We start from the raw sequence: 21696 nt of genomic DNA, 5'->3' as shown, positions 1-21696 counted from the left end.
AGAAGCTCTGCATGCCTTTTCTCATTAGGTTCTCATATAGGCCCATTTTACAGAGGAGGAAATTGAGGCTCCAGGAGTTTGGTGATCTGCTGGTACATGCGGAGGGGCCATGTCAGATCCATGTCCCACTCTGACTGCAGAGTCCGCACTCTCATTCCTACCAGAGACGTCTCCAGCCCAGAGAGCCAGTCCCCCAGCCACTGCAGGAAAGTGTTCTGCAGTCCACTCTCCAGTGACGCTTCCTGTGGCTTCAAACGACTGACATGATCGGCCCTTCTGCTGAAAAGCTAGGAGGCATTCTGAAAAATCAATACTGGCTTCTGCAAGAAGCAGCCTTGCCCAAAGCTAATTGAAAGCCATCTGAACATTTTCAGAACTGTGGCCATAATCATCTGTCTTGCTGCATTCCACGTCCCAACATGCAACTGCAGTAAATCACTTCAAAATCACTTCTACATGGTCACTCATACAAAACAGAAGGCCACGGTGTTTTTTGTCATTGCCCTGTAGGTCCTCCATCTAAACTCAGAGCACTGGTATTATGGTTGCATAATAGGCAGCTTGCTGACATTACTACTTTAAAGTACCACTTCTTCAGAGTTTATCTCAAGCCATTTTAAATTCCGTTCAGCTCTAACTTGCTAAACAACTTTATGTTCAGAAACGATGTCCTCTGCTGCATCAACAAGCTATATTGGAAAGTACAGTTGTTTGGGTTTAAAAAGCATATTGGCAAACTTTGATTCTACCATTTAGAGGGCCATATTTAGGGTGGCAATGAGAAGGGGAAGTTATAGGAAGTTATATGGCTTATTGCAATATATTAATCTAGAAAACTAAAAGATACATATTTTGATATCTAATCTGGACTAATGGTGTGGACTTGAGACTTCAATTTCATTTACCATAAATGAATCCAATGACCAAAATCATTGTTCAATATAGCTTTGCAAAACCAAATGATCAGTTTACCCCATCTCTAGAGACGATAATAACTCAAAGAAGAAACTGGCAAACCGGGTGGGGTGGATATTTTGCTCTGATCATTCAGTGTCTATCCACTCCCACTTCTCCTGGCCACAGAAGCTCTATTTCGCTTTAGAGGACCCAGTGAAGCTACCTCCAGAATGCGTCTTGGGATGGGGAAGATGCAGGTTGAACCCATCAGTACATCATTCCGTGTGTCTCAGTTATGAGTTCAAGTCAGCCCAAAATGGGTAATCAGGTCAAGGAGAAGCAAACCTGGGGCTTTGTTTGAGCTACTAGGAAATTAGCCTTTCTCTTTGCTAGGCGTGAATGAAGAGGGTGATGGGACTGAAGCTGCCTCAGGCATCTTGTAAACATGTGGAGCTCAGAAAGGAGCCAACCAGAGGAACACAGAAGCAGAGTCAAGAAACACACAGCCCAGTCAACTCCTGCTGAAACCGTTTCCTGAAAGTCCCATCAAAAGATGCCTCTGGTGACCTCCCCTAACTGCAAGGGAGACTGGGAACGCAGTCTTTGGCTGGGCACATTGCCCTTGAATAAAATCAGAGTGTGTTACAAGGAAGGAGGAAAGAACGAGTATTGGGTGGCAACTAGTAGTCTCTTCTGTGCCTGTTTGGGTTGGTTTTCTGTGCTTACGACAGAAAACAGATATCCCATATATGTAAAGGAGGTATTACATATTTCAGGGTTATAAATTAGAGATCAAGTTAAAACACACAAGCACTTCATTTGTAAAATCTTTCATTAGGGTAACCTGATTTTTCTTTTATAGTAGATTCATTTGAAATTATTACTCAATTTAAAAATACGGTATCTACAACTAAAAGTGCAGGCTTGGCAGGGCCGGCCTGGTGGCGTAGAGGTTAAGTTTGCGCACTCCACTTCAGCTGCCCGGGCTTCACAGGTTCGGATCCCAGGCACAGACCTATACACTGCTCATCAAGCCACGCTGTGGTGGTGGCCCACATACAAAATAGAGGAAGACTGGCACAGACATTAGCTCAGGGACAATCTTCCTTAAGCAAAAAGAGGAAGATTGGCAGTCAATCTTCCTCACTCTACCCGTCCCCCCCCCAAAAAAAAGCAGGCTCTGCAAGCATGTGCAGCAGCCCAATTTTGCATATTCAATGTAGATACTGAGAAAAATGTTGCTAAAAATGTTAAATATCCTAATTTCTTCTTAAATTATAGGGAAAAATCATACTACATATTTATGAGTTCACTGGTTCTAGGCAGGAATTTTTCTGTTTTCTGTTTCAAATTTTGCTTTAGACTTCTATAGGTTAGGTTAGAAATAACAAATGTAGGAATCTTTGAATTGACATTTAGTTCTCAGGGGATAGCTTTAAAGACTGCAGAATAATGGAAGTAGCTGCTTTTAAGAATTTTTTCACCAGTCTCAAAGACACATCATAGATTAGAGGATAGACAGAATGCTAACACAAGATTCTCTCTGAAATTATGTAGTGTGGCATGAGAAGAGGAAGATAAACAAGAAAACAACAATTGACTGGACCAAGAGAGATAACAGATAAGGGAGACACTGGGCTGGATTGCTAACAGATGCTCCACCTTCGGTCTTGGGAGATGTAGGCAACGATAAATGACCTTTGCAGATCATATTCATATAATTTCAGAGCTGGAAGGAGGCTCGAAAACCAGTGAATTCAACCCTCTCACTTTACAGAGGAGAAAAACTTAACCCTAAAATGAATGGGTCACCTCTCTAACGCTCCACAAGTCCATGGCAGAGCCAGGATCAAAACACCGCTTCCTAACTCATGGCTCCAAACTCTTTCCACTAACGTCCATTTCAGAAGTTACAGAGTTAGGAAGTCGGTCTGCCAGAGGTGTACTGCAACTTACCTCTAGGTTTACTGTGAACTTGTTCTGAATTCTATTTTTAAAGGTAGGAGAAATCTGATTGCAATACCGTGATATCTGCCAAGAGTGAATAATGAGGTAAAATATACAACATCTCACCTCACTGACCTGACCCAGGCCCAGGGGGTGTGGACAGACAGAGGCCTGCATGATGCCAAAGCAACAGGCTGACAGGTTGTCAGCATTTAATGGCTGGTGGGAATTTTATTTTCTAATGGAAGGGAATTCTTGGTCACTGTCTGCATCAGCTGATTCTCACCTGCTGCCGAAGCTCCCCTGAAACTCTGAGCAGTTCTCAATAGGCGCTCCCCAAAAGTTCGAAACTAGAGTAATCGGGCCGGCCCCATGGCTGAGTGGTTAAGTTCGCGCGCTCCACTTCAGTGGCCCAGGGTTTCGCTGGTTCGGATCCTGGGCGCGGACATGGCACCACTCATCAGGCCACACTGAGGTGGCGTCCCACATGCCACAACTAGAAGGACCCACAACTAAAATATACAACTATGTACTAGGGGGACTTGGGGAGAAAAAGCAGAAAAAAAAAAAGATTGGCAACAGTTGTTAGCTCAGGTGCCAATATTACACAGAAAAAAACTAGAGTAATCAACAAATGATGGAAAAACGAGATCATCTGAAGGCCTCTCTTCAGTGTAGCAGAATACAGAATCAAGGTTAATCTTGCAGACCGGGTCAGTCTGAGTGTACTGCAAATAATAAGATGAATCCTTGTTACTAATCTACTTTCATCACTTGGCAGCTGGCAAATATGAGAAATGCAGGAAGGCCCCCCACTCAACAGTTTCTCTGAGTAAACCCAGGAAGTGTAGACCTGGGATTTGGGAGCAGGAAGAAACCCCAGAGATGGTCTAATAAGTTGAGTTCCTGCATTTTGCAGAGATCAGGAAGAAAGCTAATAATCTCAGCTAAACCAGGGGTATGAAAGAGCAGTTACTGCGCTCAACACACGTGTTCAGCTGAAATATGTCTAGTAGCAGTGTCTCACTATACGACTGTCACATGTTTAACTACTCTGTTACTGTTGTACGTATAAGCAATTCCCTGTTTACCCTGTTATAAACAATGATGAGATGAACATCTTTGTGGCTAAAATCTTTGCACACGTCCTTATTTCCTTAGCATAAATTTAAAGAAATAAAATTCCTGTGAAAAAACAGTGAACACGTTTTAAAGGATTAAAAGAGATACATTTGCCAAACTGCCTTCTGCCCGGGGAGTCAGACAGTGTAATTTACTTCAGTTACATGCGTATCAAGTGCCCTGATCAGTTCAGCACTTCATGAGGAGAAACTCTGAAGGCACATTTGGCTTGGTCAAGGGTGACAGATGTGCTTCTATCTATAATTCTGGTGAATGTCAACTACAGACCCTTAGTCAATTAGAGGATTTCAGACTCGGAGCTCCCTACTTACACACCTCCAGCCAGGACTGACTCACACATTCCACTTTGACTCTTTCTCAGGGATGTGAGGCCTTTCCCCTCCTGTGTTAAGTACTCAACATTCTTAAAGATATTCTAGACGGTTAGTCCCTGGCAACATTCTTGTAGTGCTCTGATTACATGCATCAGCTAGAAAATCTATCATCGAAGGTATGCACCCAATTAGACTCCAGAGTCAGTTTGCAGTTTGACATTTTAATGAAATGTTAGAAACATCTGAAGTTCAGGCAAAATCAACAAGTACCTGCAAGACCAAAGAGAAGATGTGGAATGTGTGGTCAGACTACACATTTGCTTTTAAATTTTTTACTTATTCATTTTTATTCCACCTGATTCCAAAAAGGACTTAAAACAGCTTTTCTTTTTAAATGTGTTTTCTAAATTGGACATTTTCACATCACTGAGGCTGCCAACCTCTTTCCTAACATAAGGATATTCTTCTATCATAACTCCTTGCTATATTTGGAGACTGAATGACAAGGATGTTGTTCTGACCCAGAAAAGAGGAAAAAATAACTCATCATGGTCAGGAATCCTGCCTGGAAGATCCCCTAAACATTGACCTGAGGGATGCAGGACAGTCCGCTAAAAACCAGGAAGAGCTCAATTTCCAGGAAGCACGAAAGCTCCAAAGAATCACAAAATCAGGCATTTGGCTGGTCACTTCCCCCAAGGACCGTAAGAACTCAGATCCCCGACATCCTGACTTATGGGGGGACTGTGAGCAGGGAAGGTGGGCCCAGCACCCAAGGGAGGAGGGCAGCTCCCACCTCCCCGAGGCCCGCTGCAGGGAGCACCCGTCCTGTCCCGTCTGGATCGTCGTTCTCAGTCTCCTCGCTCTCTCTCTTCCCAGGCCCCCCTACTCTCCTAGCACCACCCTTCAGACCTCTCTGGGGCCTGGCCCTGGTCTCCTGTCCCACATTTTGAAGCATCGTTTGTTTTCCGTTGTGGCCTTTCTAAATAAATCCTCATCTTTGGCCTTGATTTCCACCTCTCTTCATTGGCCTAAACCTTGCCCAATGTCTCTTCTGTTTTGGGGCCCCAGACCCAATATCACACGCTGAAGGACCCTTCATGACAAGTCCCCGGGTATGTGGTGAACAGACTTGGAAGAAAATTCACTGTGCCTGATTCAGAAAAAAAGGGAGGCGTGTCTGGTGCTACATCGATGGGGCTTAAAGGGAACGGACACCACTGGACTTGCCCGGCACGTTCAAGTGCTCTGCTGTGTTCTGCCTACGCTCTAAATACTCCCAAATGCCACCATTTTGGAATAAAATGTTCATTTTCATTGTGAAACCTGAGGTTTTCTGAAACTTCAAGAAAAACACCCAGTTTTTCATCTGAACCAGCAGGATATCCAAGGAGCAAGGGCCAAACTCAATAGTAAGACCCACTCGACTAACAAGGTGTCGACCTCGCGCTGCTGACTCAGCGCCTCGCCGTCAGCTGAGCCCCTCCAAACAACTGTCTTATTCGACCCTCCCCACCGCTTGGTACGGTAGGCGTTACTCTTCCCACCTGGAGATGAGCTAACAGACTCCATCCAGCAGGCTACCCGATGGGCCGAGTCACTGAGGCAGCCGCTCGGTGGCAGAGAACGGGACCCTGAGCCAGAGCACCTGGTGTGCTTCAGGCCCTGCCCACTGGGAGCTGTGTGATGGCGGGCAACTTCCTGGCCTTCACTGTACCCCGGCGTCTACATCGTAAAACGCAAATGACAACACTGACCCCCGCCACAGGGCTGGTGGGAGGATTAGCTGAGTTGACACATTAAAGCAGTGACAGAATTAGGAGGCCAGTTGGCCAGCGCCCCGCACCCAGAAGCACTGAAGAAACGTTTGCTGGACGCACGTCCCAGAGCTACATGTTTGAGGCCCTACGAGGTATCCTTATCTTGAACAAGCACACCGCTTCTGTGATGTACGAGAAATTAGCTGGTTCTCACAAAAGGAAAAACACTTGCTAAAAGGAAACTTGAGCTGCATATAATGACTCAAAAAGGAAGAAAAGGGAAAAAGTTCAAGTGCAGCTTCTCAAAAGAATCCCATTTCTTTTTGTTTCCAGAAAAACACTGTTCACCATCTAAGTCTGTCCAGCCACGTCAGAGCTCAATGAGAGGTGAGGCTTATGGAAGGGATAGTGCTGTGGCCATGGTGACTGCCTGGAGCCCATTCCGGGGCCTGGGCCCTGCTGCACACCTGCGGCCCTTCCCTAGGCCAGCCCCGGCCGGTTGTCCTCACCGCCCGGGGCCTTCCGTGAAGACAGGAGAACAAGGATGCAGCTGGCAGCTCAGCCCCGAGAGCCGATCGCCCAGGGAGGAGAGCGGGTGGGCGGGCGGCACAGAATGGACCCGGACACGTTTTTCTCATTCCCAGTTTCTGGCAGCCATGGGGGTGAAAAAAGGAGCTGAAGGGCAGAGAACGTGCAGAGAATGCAGTGTCGGAGGACAGGAAGGAACAGAGAGACTAACCAAGACACTGGGTTGGCAGAAAAAACGCAAGTGGCTGGAATAACTACAAGAAAAGGACCAGATTGCAGAAGACACCACAGCAGCAAAGAGAGTCATGGCAGAGAAGTTCTGGAAAAGGAGGTCTGTCAGAGGACCATAACGGAGGCCACATAAGACCAGGAATGAGCCATTTCTCAGGCCAGTTCCAGTGCACGTGAGGGACCGGGGATGGCCACAGTGGGGCTCGTAGCTGTCATCTACAGACCCATGTGATGTGCGTCAAGGTCCTTCCTAGAAATTACTCTTCCTTCTAAAGCATCGCGTGAAGCACACCTCTAGTGGCACAAGTGTGGACCGGAGGGTTCAAAAGTCAAGTGCAATGTGAAGGCACCCAAGTAAGGACCTCGGCGTTTCTGACTCAAGACTTACATGTGAAAAATGAAATCTCATTTGAAACAGGAACATGTTCAGCATTAAAACACAAAGTTATGGACTGTTGTTCAGCCCAGAAGTTCCACATGTCACAAGTGTAAAAATACCAACATGAGTATATTTGTGTAGCACTTTAAATTTTATAAAGAATTTTTATAAAAGTGATCCTCTGTCACACATGGATGTTTTTCATGCCCCAATAAGACATGTTATTCTTATTATTGTAAGTGCCTAAGAATTGACTTTGTTACTGTAAACATTTTTAAATCTATATATACTACTCATAGAATTTTATCTATAAATACTATACCTAAAAGGCAAATGGTGGGTTTTAGGTACTGAATCTATTCTAAAATATCTACTACTTTTCCAGAATAGCTAATTAAATATAATTTACGTTAACTGAACTAGGTGTAAACATTGCAATACTCTGCACAGACCATTAAGCATGTCTCATTAAGAAGTTTCTATATTTCTAAACCCTCAGACATTCTAAGGGTGTACTACAGATGAATAATTAATTTTAAAAAGAATATATTAAAAGATATCCCTCAAGGGTCTTTAAAAACAGCTCTTAATAGCATAAACAGGAAGCACACTATAAGGTTATGAAATACGGTAGAATCAAAACGATTGTGGCCTATTTCCATAAAGAAGCATGGAAAAAAGAAAAGCTAAAATTACCTCCAGCTTGCCGCGTAAAAATGAAGTGCTATGTCATTAGGCAAGTGTCTGATTTACTCTTTGCCCTATATACAATAAGAACGTGTTGTGGAGAGTCAAGAGTTCACATTAGCATTTTTTAATTTAGGAAAAAGGGGAAATTGTAACCCTTAAGGAACAGTTTTCCGGTTGACAGAGTTCAGCATGCCTGGAGGGCGATGTGTGCTTTGTACCCAAATCTCTATTAAACGTTGTCCTTGATACAAAGATAAGACTTCTGACCCGAAGTCAGCCGGGCAATCACTCTGAGATTCTTTTCTTCAGCTCTGACGATAACTTTGTGTTGATCTACCCTCTTTTGTTCATCCGCTTTCCTCTGTGACCGACTGTACATTTGGGAGACAGCTGCCTGGCTTTGCTGAGAAGCCGCAGCTTGGAGGAGGGAAGTGAAGCAGAGAGCTGACCCTTGGCCTTGGCACCAGGCATGAATCAACCGCGGTGTTAAAAGCAAAATTCCATAAAGTAGAAACTGATACTGTCAGTATGGTAAGAACTCTGCAGACCTATTTGCATTAACAAAAGCTGAACCTTTTCATTGAATATGCTAACTTCTGGAGTAATTGAACCTTCTGGAAGGTTCTATCAATTCTTTTTCTACCACTGAGTTTTCAGGTTGCTCCAGGTTTTGGTTTCTCCGAGCCCTTTATCTCCACCACAGCACTCACTCTGGTGAGGCCTTCTGTAGGCCTTATTGCTAGCTATAACTATTGTACTTACTCACTTGGTTTCTCGTTTCTTCATTCTCTGCACCCCTCCACCCCAGAATATCAGCTCCATGTATTGGAAGATCCCAATCTACTAAAGTTGGGTACTGATTCCTTGATCAATCTGGCCCAGAGTCTATACGGCCCAGTATAAAATTCACCAATACACAGATCACAGAAAGACCCACCTGAACATATTCCTGTTCTCACTCACTGAACATCTCTAATGTACCAGGAAATGGGCACAGCACTGGGAATCCCGGGGAACAGAGCTTGCATCAGACAGTTGGTAGTCTGTTATGGGGCTAGCTGAATATATCACGTACTATCTTGCTAACTCTTTGAGCAGATCACAGAGGAAGAAGAAAAGAGGACATCAGCTGGTTATTCAGAGAGCAAGCTTGTAGAGGACGAAGCCACATCTCCCCTGCTTCTTCGATTCCATCTCCCTAACTCTTAGTTGCTCTAGGTGAGCAACACGTACCTCTTAATTGGCTGCCAGAGCCCTCTTCAAGCTCTCTTTTCAGAAAGCTTTGCAGAAGTCTTATAAACAACTTTGCTATTCCAGAAAATGTTAATGTTCAAGGTACTCCTTTGAAAGAAAAGAAAAATTCCTTTGAGATTGTTTTTTTCTCAGGAACGAGGAATGCAATTAGGCCTATCCTTGGCACTGGGTCAGTTCCCAGAGCCAAGAGATCTCAGGGTTAGGAGAACAAAGCCACCAAGAAGCTTCACTATTGACGATAGCTGCCCTGAGTCCAAGGGTTAAAGCCTGAGAACGTTTTGCCCCTTTACTTTAATTTCCCATGGAAGTAACTTCCAAATACCAAAGCTTAGAGGACCCAGAATACAAAATCCTTTCCATTACTTTATTGAAAAGTTATGTACGCTGTGATTTATTGCTAAAGCTTGTCTTTCAAAGCATTAGTCAGGACACCTGCAAGCCTTTGGACAACAGCTGCCCACACAAGCCCAACATTTCACGGGTCAGCACTTAAACTCTGACGAGGAGGAAATCCTGCCCCCGTGTGAGGCACTGGGCGGGTAACGGATTGAGACTTGGTTAAAAAGTAGGAAGTACAGATTACGTTCTAACTCAGCACTTTGGGAAACGGAGGCTAAGTCAAATGATGATTATTACCATCTCTCTTTCTTTAGTGGTAAGCTTTCTCTAAGAAAGGAAGTTTCTTTCTATAGAAAGAAAATTTCACTGTGTATTAGCAGTATAAAATTTGGTTATTTCATATCTATACGTGCTTGAAAAACAAGGCATTTCAGCACTCCTTATAGCTTCACAGAGAATAATCCAAAGGTCACAGTGCTCCATTCAGGGCTTGTCAGGGCAATATTTGAAAGCAACGTCTAAAGTGTTTTGGAAGATATTCATCAATTTTTCAGGCATATAAACATTTTCATCGTTTCTAGTCTTGAAATATTACAAGTAATTTCTCGAGCCCTGGGAGAACAAATGCCGCGTATCAAATACCCGTCTGGTGCGAGGAACGGCTGCATACGTCTGCTTAGGGCGGCTGTGATATAGCCAAATACACTGTCACAGGTTCACAGGAGAAAAAAGTTAAGGTCCTTTAGTACTTTGACAACAGGCCTGTGGTAAGCAGACCCTGCACCCCTCTCTGTTTTCTTTCCACCCCGGCATAAAGGTGTCAGGCTGTCAGCGAAGAGAGTGAAGGGTCTTGGCACTAGGAACGCGAGACTGATTTATGCTGTCTTTCTACCAAGAGGTAAAGCAGTAGCTCAAGGCAGAAGTGGAGCTAAACGTAAAGAAGCAGCCTAAGCAGAAGGACGCCCCTCGGGACCTACAGAGAATTTTTAGCATCTAACGAAGGTGATTTCAAGTCCAGTGTCCACCTAAAGAAGAACATGAGAAGTCCAGGCTCAGTTAGGTGTGTTGACATTTATTGAAGAGAACACTCACATATACTCCTGTATTTCTATTTCTTTGCTTCTTTCTATTAAAATTCCTTAAACAAAGTTGAGTCATTAGCAACTACTGCAACATTAATACTGATTATAGGCAGAGGCTCAGAGGGAGCCCTGATTTTCTGAGATGGCCCAGACATGTGGGATTGGAGCTCCCAGGAATCTTGTCCATACTGTGTGACTTTGTCCCCTCAACCGAGGCTGACTGGTCAAAGGTGATCAGGCAACCTAAGCCAGACCAACTAGATTCTCTCTTCTAGGGACCTCAAACTTGCAATCGTGAGCCCAGAGGGTGACAGTCATCAGCGCTGGACCACATTAACAGCGGTATCTAGAGAAGAGGGCCACAAAATCCTCTGCTGAGACCGCAAGAGCTTTCCCGGTTGTGGCCCCTCACACAGTTTGACGGTTCACCCTTCCCTCAACTGTGAGATACCCCAGGACCCTTCAAATAAAAAAACGTAAAATAATTCTCTTTTAGTTTAAGCTAGTCAGTTTCTGGAGCTTACAATCAAAAGAAACTTGTAGGTTAAGGATATCAGCACTTTAATAAAAAGGTACATTTTGTTAAGGGAGAAGTATAAGGGACGGGATCATAATTCCTTATGTTTGTAGGAAACTCCATTTTACAGATGCTCTCACACGTGATGGCCATGAGGGCCGGGGAAGGTTGCTATTATCACCATAATGACAGAGAAGAGGCAATGGCAGCTCAGAGAGGGTCCCGCCTGTGTGGCCTGGCTGCCGGCAAGGGGCAGGACCAGGCTTAGAACCCAGGTCTGCTGAAGGCTGGTGGTCAAGCGCCCTTCCTACTACAAGCCATGAGGCACGTGCCATGTAGCACTTTCTATCACTCCTGCCTTGGGAAAGCCTATCTGATGGTATTCAACTTTTCTTTCTTTAACATACAAAATCCTTAGCTAAAGGGACTCTTACAGAGAATATAAAGAAAACAGAAAAACAGAGCTATTCTGAGTCTGTCTATCTATCTATCCATCTATCTATCTTTTCATTCTCTCCTATGCCAAGTCCAACCCAGTGGCTTGGGAAAAGTTTTAACAAAGAAAAATATATAAGCTATTGCCTTAGTGTTGATGCTTGCTAATAAAAAGAAATCAGGACCGAGAGGTGTCTCCTTGTGATATGGGCAGCAAGTTTACCATCTTCCACCCATTTCAGCTGTGAGCAAGGAGCAGCCCTTGAACCACACGGCAGTGGTGTCCAAGATGTTTTCATTTTATATGTTTTGAATATGTATCCCCAAATATGTTTGGTCGTTTGTTTATAATTCTTATATGTATATTATTGTATCAGCATGTTATATACCTTATAAAACATGAACAAAATAGAAAAGGAGAATGACAGAAGTGATGTAATGTTTTCCTAATCACGATTATCTCAAGGCAAATGCAGGGTGAGGTTCATGACTAATTAACCACAGTGGATATAAATCCATACGTCTTCCAGATCATTTAGAATTTTGGTGGCCAGCTTCTTGCCAGATCTGACCCGATGGTCACTGTCATTATCTCATCATGTGGCTGACAAAGAGTTCATGCTAAACCTTCCCATTTTCCCATTGCCTATGATATTAAAACTGTCTTCCATTTACAAGAATTCTTTGCAGAATCTTTTGAAGATTCTGTTTGTGAGAGTGTGTTAAAACTAAAATATAGAATTTGTAAATCCAGTTAACCAGGCACGATGTATTTCACAAAATAATCAAAGCAGAGGAACCAGCGGGGAAGCCACTTTGAAGGGGGAGCTTCACCTCCCTCCCTCCAGGTGACACCCAACCACCTGACACATGGACCCAGCACGATGCCAGCGTCAACACAGTCACCATCAGTTATCATGATGCTTCAGAATAAAATGAAAGTAAATGCAAGTCCTAATCAATTTCTTTCTCACCCAAATGGATCTTCTCAAGAGCTCCATGGGGTGCACATTCCACTTTTGAGGCCACTTGCCATGCAGCCAGGAAGTAGCTTACTTCTAGAACCACTTATAATCACAGGAATCTCTAGGCCTAAAACTATGCAGGGCAACAACAAACCAATCCAGGTCAAAAAGATAGTTATTTTGCATTTTAATATTATGACCTATAACCTACAACCAGAAAAGCACATAAAACATTAATGTTTCATGTAATATACTGGATATTACCCATGCAACTACTAACCCAGTCAAAACACAGAACATTGCCAGCACTCCCAGAGCCCCCCAGGTCCTTTCTCTTCCCCAGCACCCCCTCTCTCAGAGGTAACCACTATCCTGATTCTTCAGTAATAAATTCCTGGCTTTTCTTTATAGTATTGGCCACTTAGGTATGCACCTGTTAGCAAAAGAGTCTAGCTTTGTCTTTTTTCACACTTTATATAAATGGAATAAGATTGCTATGTATTATTTTGTATCTTCTTTCTTACAACATTACGTCTGTGAGATACATCAGTGTTACTGTGTGTACCTCTAGTTTATTCTTTTTTCATGGCTGTATAGTATTCAATCTTATGATTACACCACAACTTATTCATCCATTCTACTACTGATAGATAATTTGGACATTTCTAATTTGAGATTAATACAAACAATGCTGCTAAGAACATTTTACAACTGTTTCTGGATGTACATGAGTATACACTTCTCTAGAATACACACATGCATACACACACACATGAGGGGAATTGCTGGGTCCTATTTAACTTAATTTAAAAAAAAAAAACTAAGGAAAGGTAATTCTAGTGGCTTAGCAATCAGTTTTAATGTTAACTAACTCTTACGTAGCCATGAAGAAACCTCATTAAACGACTAGATTTATCTTTCCCTAGACTTGTACTCCTACACACTCATAAAATTTGAACCATGATATTAAATACATTAAACTCTGTTAAAAAACAGTTTGAAAATTTCAATAGTTTGAAAATTTATTGAAGCCAATACCTCCAAAACTCTCCCCCCAACACATAGATATTTTTTACACATTATAATCATATTTTTCCTTTTAATGAGGGTCAATATTGTGTCTACTGGGGGAACAAAACGTTCGTTCAAATTTTAAAGAAATTTTGCACCAAAAGGTTTCAAGTTAACACTCACATTGATCAACCATGGAAAGCCAAAAATGTTAATACTGTAGCCCAATGAGAAGTACAAATACAAATAAGACAGACTAAGTCCAATTGCAGAGTCTCCAACGTTTCATCACCACCACGAGTCATCTCCGCATGGACTGAGTACATGGGACATACTTAGATGGCATACGGTGACACCAGCAAAACTGGCTCATCGGTCTCCCATTGTCTTATTGATAACAGACAGAATCACTAACATTTATTAGAATGTGAGGCACTTTCTGCATATCAGTTCTTATATACAATGCTATTTGAATCCTCAAAACAACCCTATAAGATAGGTACTATTATTCTTCCCATTTTACCAAAGGAAACTGAGGCACAGAGTGGGAAAGTAACCTGACCGAGGTCCCATGGCTGTACGTAGCAGAGTTGGAAATTAAAAGCAGGCTTCCTGGTGCCTCAGTCCATACTCTACTACACTGCCTGGCAACATGTTAATTTTGCCAACAAGTTGTTGGGATTGTTTTTATTATTTTGATAACAACAGGAATAGTTCTTTAAGAACAGAGCAAAACGCGTGAACCATGGGGGAAAAAAAATCTATGTACATTTATTTAGATTTATGAAAATTTTATGAAAATGATTGTAAGCAAGCAACTCTAATTCTGGAAGAACTAATTAAGAAATGAATTAAGGGATTCAGTGGACACCCAAATTAGCCATTAGGGCTCGAAGATCTGGAGTTCTGGTCTAAATCCAGCTTTGGCACGTGCATCCAAAATCAACATGACCAGATAAGTACCACAGCTCACAATTAAAACGGATTTATATGGCTTATGCGTCCAGATGGGAGAGGCCTCTTCCTAATTGAATTCGGACACCTCTTCAGTTATTGTGGGTTTCATTTGCCATCTCCCTGCTCTCTTGTAACTGCTGGCAATAGGATTATGCTGAGGGAGAAATCATTTCAATCAGTGATGTCTGCAGAATGAGCATAAAAAGATAAAAGAAAGTCTTTGAACTGTAATTAGAAAATTCCTTAACTGTGCTCATGTGACATATGTTGGAGACTACCACCAATTGGCAAGACGAGTTACAGCATGGTCGTTCCATGTCACCGCTCTGGGATAAGCAGCCAGTAAAAGTCGTGTTCCAACATGTGATTAGAGGAATCTTTGCAGGCCAAACATTCCTGCTTTCCACCTCTAATATGATTAGTGACAGACAGCTGGAGGTATCTCATTCTCCTGACAGAAATATGATCAGAATTGTTTTCAATTGGTACATCTTTCCATCAAGCTGTTTGGTGCCTTCCAGCAGAATAATCAGAGTTTCTGATTATTTGGTACATTCCAAGAAAACAGGAATTGATTTTGCCCTTGCTTGTCTGACGGGGGAGAAGGCTGCCAGAATTTACATAGTAACTCATCAGTGGCCTAATGGAAAGAAAAACCAAGCAGTGTGTATGTGACACAAAGAGCGAGAGAGAGACAGAGAGAGAGAGAGAGAGACAGAGAGAGAGAGAATCAACCAGTAGTTTCCATAATAATTCTCTTTGAACTACTACAAAGAAAGTATTTTCATGGTGATTCAGATTTCACATATGAGGAAGTAAAATATTCTATTCCATTCACGGAAAACAACCAACTCCCACCAATATTAATGGCTCTTTTCAAAAAGTTACAGCCACTTTACCACTAAAGTTTCAGGGTTATGGAGAAAAGAATCAAGTTTATATAAAACATTATGAAAATATGCAGGTGCGACAAGAACTCATTAATTTGGACTACCTCAATTTGGAATTCACAATCATTTGACAGGGTCTGAACCAGAGATGATCTTTCCATGACTACATGGCTTGCTAAGCAGACTAATTTAAATAAGCAAGACTGCTGGAGGAAGAAATAAAAATATTTCGGAGGAAGTGTGATGAACCAAAAATAACAACACGCTTCCTGTCCAGCAAATACTTTTGATGAACCCATTCAAATACAATAACTGTAACAATAATAATTACCATGGAAACCAATGTCAGTCTTGTACAGTTCACTCTAAACACATGAGCTGGACATACCCCAACCCTGCGAGATGGGTATAATGAGCTCATCTCAGAGAGGAAGAAGCCGGGGCTCAGGGAGGCAGGTGGCACGCAAAACACCACACGATTCCTGGGCAGCAGAAGCAGGGTGCAAAGCCAGGCTGCCTGGCTCAAAGGCCTGTGTCCTTCCACTCCCACTCAAGGCTCAGTGAGCACTGGAGGTTGTGAGTCAGACGTCTGGATTCATTGGCACAAGTTCTTCAACAATGGCAACAATAGCGAAAATGGGAATCACTGCGGGGTGGGAAGGCCCGTTGCTCTTCACCATGATCCCTTTCTACATCTCAAGGGCATCTACAGAAGACTTTTTTTCTGGTACTTTGAAGTATTTTCCATGCGTGAAACTACTCTGAAGAAATCCACAGAAATGCCGATGCAGGCGGAGAAGCGGATGTACATGGGGCAGGAGTGCCCAAGCCCACCGCCCCTTCCCCACCCCATCACGAGGGACTTCATTCTACACCACAATAAACAAGGGCTCTGGGGTTGCAACCCCAAGAGGCTGACAAAGGCTGTGACCAGGACTCCGGGAGTCGCTGGAGGCACAGGCCCAGCTGGCCATGCACGGGAGGAAGACATGGGGAAGGGAAGGACCATCTCCTCTTACCTGGGAAGCCACGGAGATGCTCCTGAAAGCAGCCTGGGTCCTGGAGTGCTCTAGGGAAAAAGGAAATTTGGGAGGTCAGATCTCACATTCAGCAGCTACACAGCCCACTTCCATCACTCCCACACCCAAGCACATGATCTGGAGTCAGGCAGACATGGGCCTTACCCATGACTTAGAGCTGTGTAGGTAGAGAACCTCTCTGTGTCTCAGTTACTCAACTGTGCAATGGGGGTAATAACAGTACTTTCCTCAGAGAGCTGTTGAGAAGACTGGATAATATAATATAATATTACAATAGTAATATTTTAATAACAACAATAGCTAACATTTATCCCTTGCTTAGAAATTGCCTGGCATTGCTCTAGGGCTCCAAATGGGCTAACTCTTCAATATTCTGAGGGAGGCACTTTTACCATTAGTATTTTGCAGATGTTGAAAAAGAGGCACCGAAAGGTCAAATCACCTGTCTCATAAAAATATGCGGGACAAGTGCTGGAGCTGGGATTCTAACTGTGACCATCTGGCCCTAGAGCCTGGACTCTAAACCACAACGACGTCCTGCCTAATTTATCACAAACAAATGGTAGCTATTGTTATTACTGTTGCTTAATATCCCCTCTCCAAGAGATAGGCTATAATACCCACACAACCCCAGGGAACTTGCCATTCAGCTAGTAATCACTAAAGCAGAGAGACGGGGGGCCAAGGTCATCAACCAACCAACCAATCACTCAGCAAGTCAACAATCGCTTCAAGTGTCCCTGAGAATCACTGAGCATCCAAGCCTCCATTAAGCACTGTGTGGGGCTTCAAATGCTCCGGTCACTGATCCTGCAGAAGCAGCTCAACCTCCATGAAACATCCGGGGAACGACAACAAGGAGGGAGCTCTGGAAAGGACAGGACAGGACCTCAGGATGCTGGACACTGTGCCTGGCTCAGCAGCAACTTTCTAGGTGACCTTCTGCAAGTCAGCTGACCTCTCCAGGTTTCACCTTTAAATGAGAGGACTGACCTAGAGGCTCTTAAACCTTGAGATTCTAATCTACAATTCTATTCTGACTTTCTTTCAATCAGATTAACTTCTCCCCAACATTCCATTTTTGAGAGAATGTATTATAACCCTTCATTTATCTAACAAACATTGCTAGAACACAACGCCAGGCACCGTGAATAGTGCCCAGGACATCAACACAAGACGCAGCCCACACTTTGTAATCAGCTCTGTGAGCATGATGAAGTTATATGGTAGGAAATCTTGGCAATCAGGAGACCAGGGAAGAGGGCAGCCCTGAGGACAACTGCGCATGCCCAGTCTGCCCCAACCTGAAACCTGGTAGTGGCCCCAAAGAATTCTGCACCTATCCAAGATCCAGGATCCCCGAGTCCCAGGTGCCCAGCAGTCTGGGGGAGGGAACACCATGCTAAGATGATGGAGCAGATAAAAATATCTGTGAAAAATATGGCAGAAACCCGACAACAAGCAAGAAGCTTGGGTTGCGGGTTAGGGTTGTTTTCTAAAAGTAATAGTGTTGTATGCAATAAACCAGAGTGATGAGAACTCAGCTGGCACTTAACTACTTGACTTTCTTGACTTTAATAAAAGTACACCAACAGCCATTTTGAAAGCGATCTTTTCTTTTATGCATGCGTGTGTGTGTGTGTGAGTGCACACGCATGCCTGCTTCTTTGAAAAACACTTCAACACAAGACGCTACTGACTTTATTTAAAGATCAGTTCATCACACTTAAGATATATTTGCTTTCACCAAAACTCCTTGGAGGGGAACAATTCAGTGAGTATAATACTTCCATTAAAAAGAAATTGATTTTAAAAGATGTTTTTCAAACTTTTGACAAAAACAGTTTTCTGATTTTCTTTATGTACCACAAAAGGCAAACATTGTTGTGTTGACAATGTAATAAATAACACGAGTTGTCAAATGAGATATTAAACATTTATAGATTTACTTTTTAATAAAGACTTTTAAACAACCCCAAAATATCCATCAATCTTTGACATGGGAGGAAGTAGCGCGTTGGCGAATTCCATCTTCTACCACAACAGAAGTCAGCAGAGACGCTTCTGCTTCTTAGAGAGGGCAATGATGGTGTTCTGTACAGGATGGTTAAATATTTGCAGCATATAATTTTAGAAGGCATAAAATGGTAGAACATATAAAAATGTATTATTTTGATAGATATTCAAGTAACGGATGCACTGTCTTTGCTATGTCTCTGCCAAAGGTACCCTGAGTGTGAGAGTCGATAGAGAATCCGGTTCCTAAATTGGCTCTGAAAGGGATTCCAAAAATGTTTTAAGCAACAGCAATACAGTTGGAGTATGTGCATAAACTTCAAAGACGATGAACAGTACTTTTTTGGGAATATAAATTATAGCTTTCTTAAGCCTACAAAGAAAAAAATTAAAATTTTAGTAGTGATTATCCCTGTGGTGAAGAATTATGGGTGATTTTTTCTTCTTTACAATTTTCTCTTCTTTCCAAACTTCCTAAAATGAGCATGTGTTACTTTAACGATTTGAAAAAAAAAGATTTTTCAATCTCATGATATGTTATGGAAAATCGCCTGATGTAAAAAGTGAAAAGGCTTTGGAATCAGCCAAACTTGGGTTCAAATCCCTGCTTATACACTTTCTAGCTTGGTGCCCTCAGGTAAGTTACTTAGAAGCCCACAGCATACATAAGATGGAAGTAAAAACACGTGCCTGAAAGCATCATTTTGACTACTAGAAATGAGATACTGTTAAGTGCTTAGGACAGAGTAGGAGCCCAAAAATGACAGCCACTCTTCTATCCATAGTACACAGGGAAGAGAAGCTAGGCTTTTCTGATAACAGTAAATAAATCTGTTGGTGTTTATAAGTTGATGCTTCAGATCATTTGTTTATAGAAATATTGTGAGTTTCTAACAAGCAACTTTCAGAAATCTTCTAACAGTTAAAAGTTCAGAAAAAGAGCAAGAAGGAATGGGGTTCAATCCCCCTCTCCCTTCCAACGCGATTCCTAGATTCCTACAGTCCGAGACTCTCAGTTCACTGATACCTGCTACTCTGGGGCTGTGTTCAGAAATCCTCTGGTTGGGACGGGAGTTGGGAGAAGGTTAAAACGGACCCACTGGAGCAGAGTGAAAGAAACCAGAGCTACCACAATCAAGACCTTTTCACACCAGCATTCCTCAGGACTAAAGAGTACAAAGTAAATGATGGGATTGCTTAAACGAAGGCTGAGGGACACGATCATAGATTCTCTGGCTTTTTTTTTTTTTAAGGTAGCTATGTTGATATTTTCATTCTATTCATCTGAAGGTAGTTTTATCAGTTAGGTTTATGATAAAATATATGTACTCAACAAAATATGGCTGTTGGGGATATGTTGCCCTTGGATATATGTTGCTGTATCTTGACTACAGCAAGAAATATTGATTTAACTGGCTTTAATATCAAGTCAGGTATTTGTTGACACATGGTAACGAAAAATATCAAAACCATGAAAAGCTTGATATATAGGTCAAATCCCATTTCAGCTCACTCCAAGGGACTGTCCCAAGTCCTGTGTTGTACTAGAATTGTGTTCTAACGCTGCTTGCCAGAGTCACAGATAACAGGAATATTCATTATAATGGGATTTGCTACATAAATGAATGTTAGCATAGATTTTTATGTAGTACAATTTACTGTAGAAAGTACAGAGAAAAAGAATCATTATGTACTTAACCTCTCCCTTCCCTCAACTCTGGAGGCCACCTTACTTCTGTCTCAGGTACATAATGTTTTCTCCTTTTCGACGTCTGATTACTCTTTGTTCCTCTCACAGTGCCTGGTACAGAGCAGATGCTCAAGAAAGAGCAGATGAAGAAGTGAGCTGAATGAAATGTGGTACCAAAACAAGTGAGGGAAATTCAGAATAGTTTCCTGTGCAGAAGGAGAAATAAAATTTAGAAACTGATTCAAGAGGAGTATAGCAAACAGGTTTAGCCATCTCAGCTGGCACGCTCAAGGAGTCTGGTGCTCCAGGGGCCTTCCATTGGCCCCCTAATGGTAAGTGGTCATGGTGGCTTGTCTGAAATGCCCAGCACTTGACTCACATACTCCTGTCCCCAAGGAATGCCACAGAGACTTTTTTAAAATTTATTTTTCAATATAGATATATTTTTATTGAGGTTATGATAGTTTACAACATTGTGAAATTTCAGTTGTACATTATTATTTGTCAGTTACCATATAGGTGCACCCCTTCAGCCTTTGTGCCCACCCCTCATCCCCCTTCCTCCTAGTAACCACTAAATAATTCTCTTTGTCCATGTATTTGTTTATCTTCCGCATATGAGGGAAATGATACAATGTTTGTCTTTCTCTATCTGGCTTATTTCGCTTAATATAATACCCTCAAGGTCCATCCATGTTATTGTCAATGGGACAATTTTGTCATTTTTTTATTGCTGAGTAGTATTCCATTGTATACATATACCACATCTTCTTTATCTAATCATCTGTCGATGAGCACTTAGGTTGCTTCTATGTCTTGGCTATTGTGAATAATGCTGCAACAAACATAGGGGAGCATAAGTCTCTGAATTGCTGATTTCAAGTTCTTTGGATAAATACCCAGTAGAGGGATGGCTGGGTCATATAGTATTTTTATTTGTAGTTTTTAAAGAAATCTCTGTACTGTTTTTCATAGTGGCTGAACCAGTTTGCATTCTCACCAGCATTGTATGAGGGTTCCCTTTTCTCCACATCCTCTCCAACATTAGTTATTTTTTGTCTTGGTTATTGTAGCCATTCTAACAGGTGTAAGGTGATATCTTAGTGTAGTTTTGATTTGCATTTCCCTGATGATCAGTAATGTTGAGCATTTTTTCATGTGCCTATTGGCCATCTATATATCATCTTTGGAGAAATGTCTGTTCATATCCTCTGCCCATTTTTTGATCAGGTTGTTTGATTTTTTGTTGTTGAGTTGTGCAAATTCTTTATATATTATGGAGATTAACCCTTGTTAGATATATGATTTACAACTTTTTTTTCCAAGTTGGAGGGTTGTCTTTTCGTCTCAATCTTGGTTTCTTTTACTTTGTAGAAGCTCTTTAGTCTGATGAAATCCCACTTGCTTATTTTTTCTTTTGTTTCCCATGTCTGAGAAGACACAGTATTCAAAAAGATCCTTTTAAGACTGATGTCAAAGAATGTACTGCCTATATTTTCTTCCACAAGTTTTATGGTTTCAGGTCTTACCTTCAAGTCTTTGATCCATTTTGAGTTTACTTTTGTGAATGGTGTAAGAGAATGGTGTACTTTCATTTTTTTACATGTGGCT

At 42.2% G+C, this 21696-nt stretch overlaps 1 protein-coding gene across 25 annotated transcripts in view; it reads right to left on the bottom strand.

Annotated features, from left to right (window-relative positions):
• SPATS2L (spermatogenesis associated serine rich 2 like) overlaps nucleotides 1–21696 on the bottom strand; it is a 166526-nt gene that overhangs the window by 125200 nt on the left and 19630 nt on the right. For 22 of the 25 annotated variants that reach the window (XM_070580536.1, XM_008540901.2, XM_070580543.1 and 19 more), the window contains exon 2: nucleotides 16359–16408. The gene's annotated coding sequence lies outside the window, so the exon portion shown is untranslated. Of the gene's footprint in view, nucleotides 1–16358; nucleotides 16411–16523; nucleotides 20622–21696 lie in introns of those variants that run through there. The other 3 variants (XM_070580535.1, XM_070580547.1, XM_070580532.1) reach the window with 2 other exon arrangements.

Source organism: Equus przewalskii, chromosome 17, assembly GCF_037783145.1.
Source record: "Equus przewalskii isolate Varuska chromosome 17, EquPr2, whole genome shotgun sequence".
NCBI classification, from domain to species: domain Eukaryota; kingdom Metazoa; phylum Chordata; class Mammalia; order Perissodactyla; family Equidae; genus Equus; species Equus przewalskii.
The sequence above is the reverse complement of the archived record's forward strand: the minus strand, read 5'-3'. Positions and strand labels throughout refer to the sequence as shown.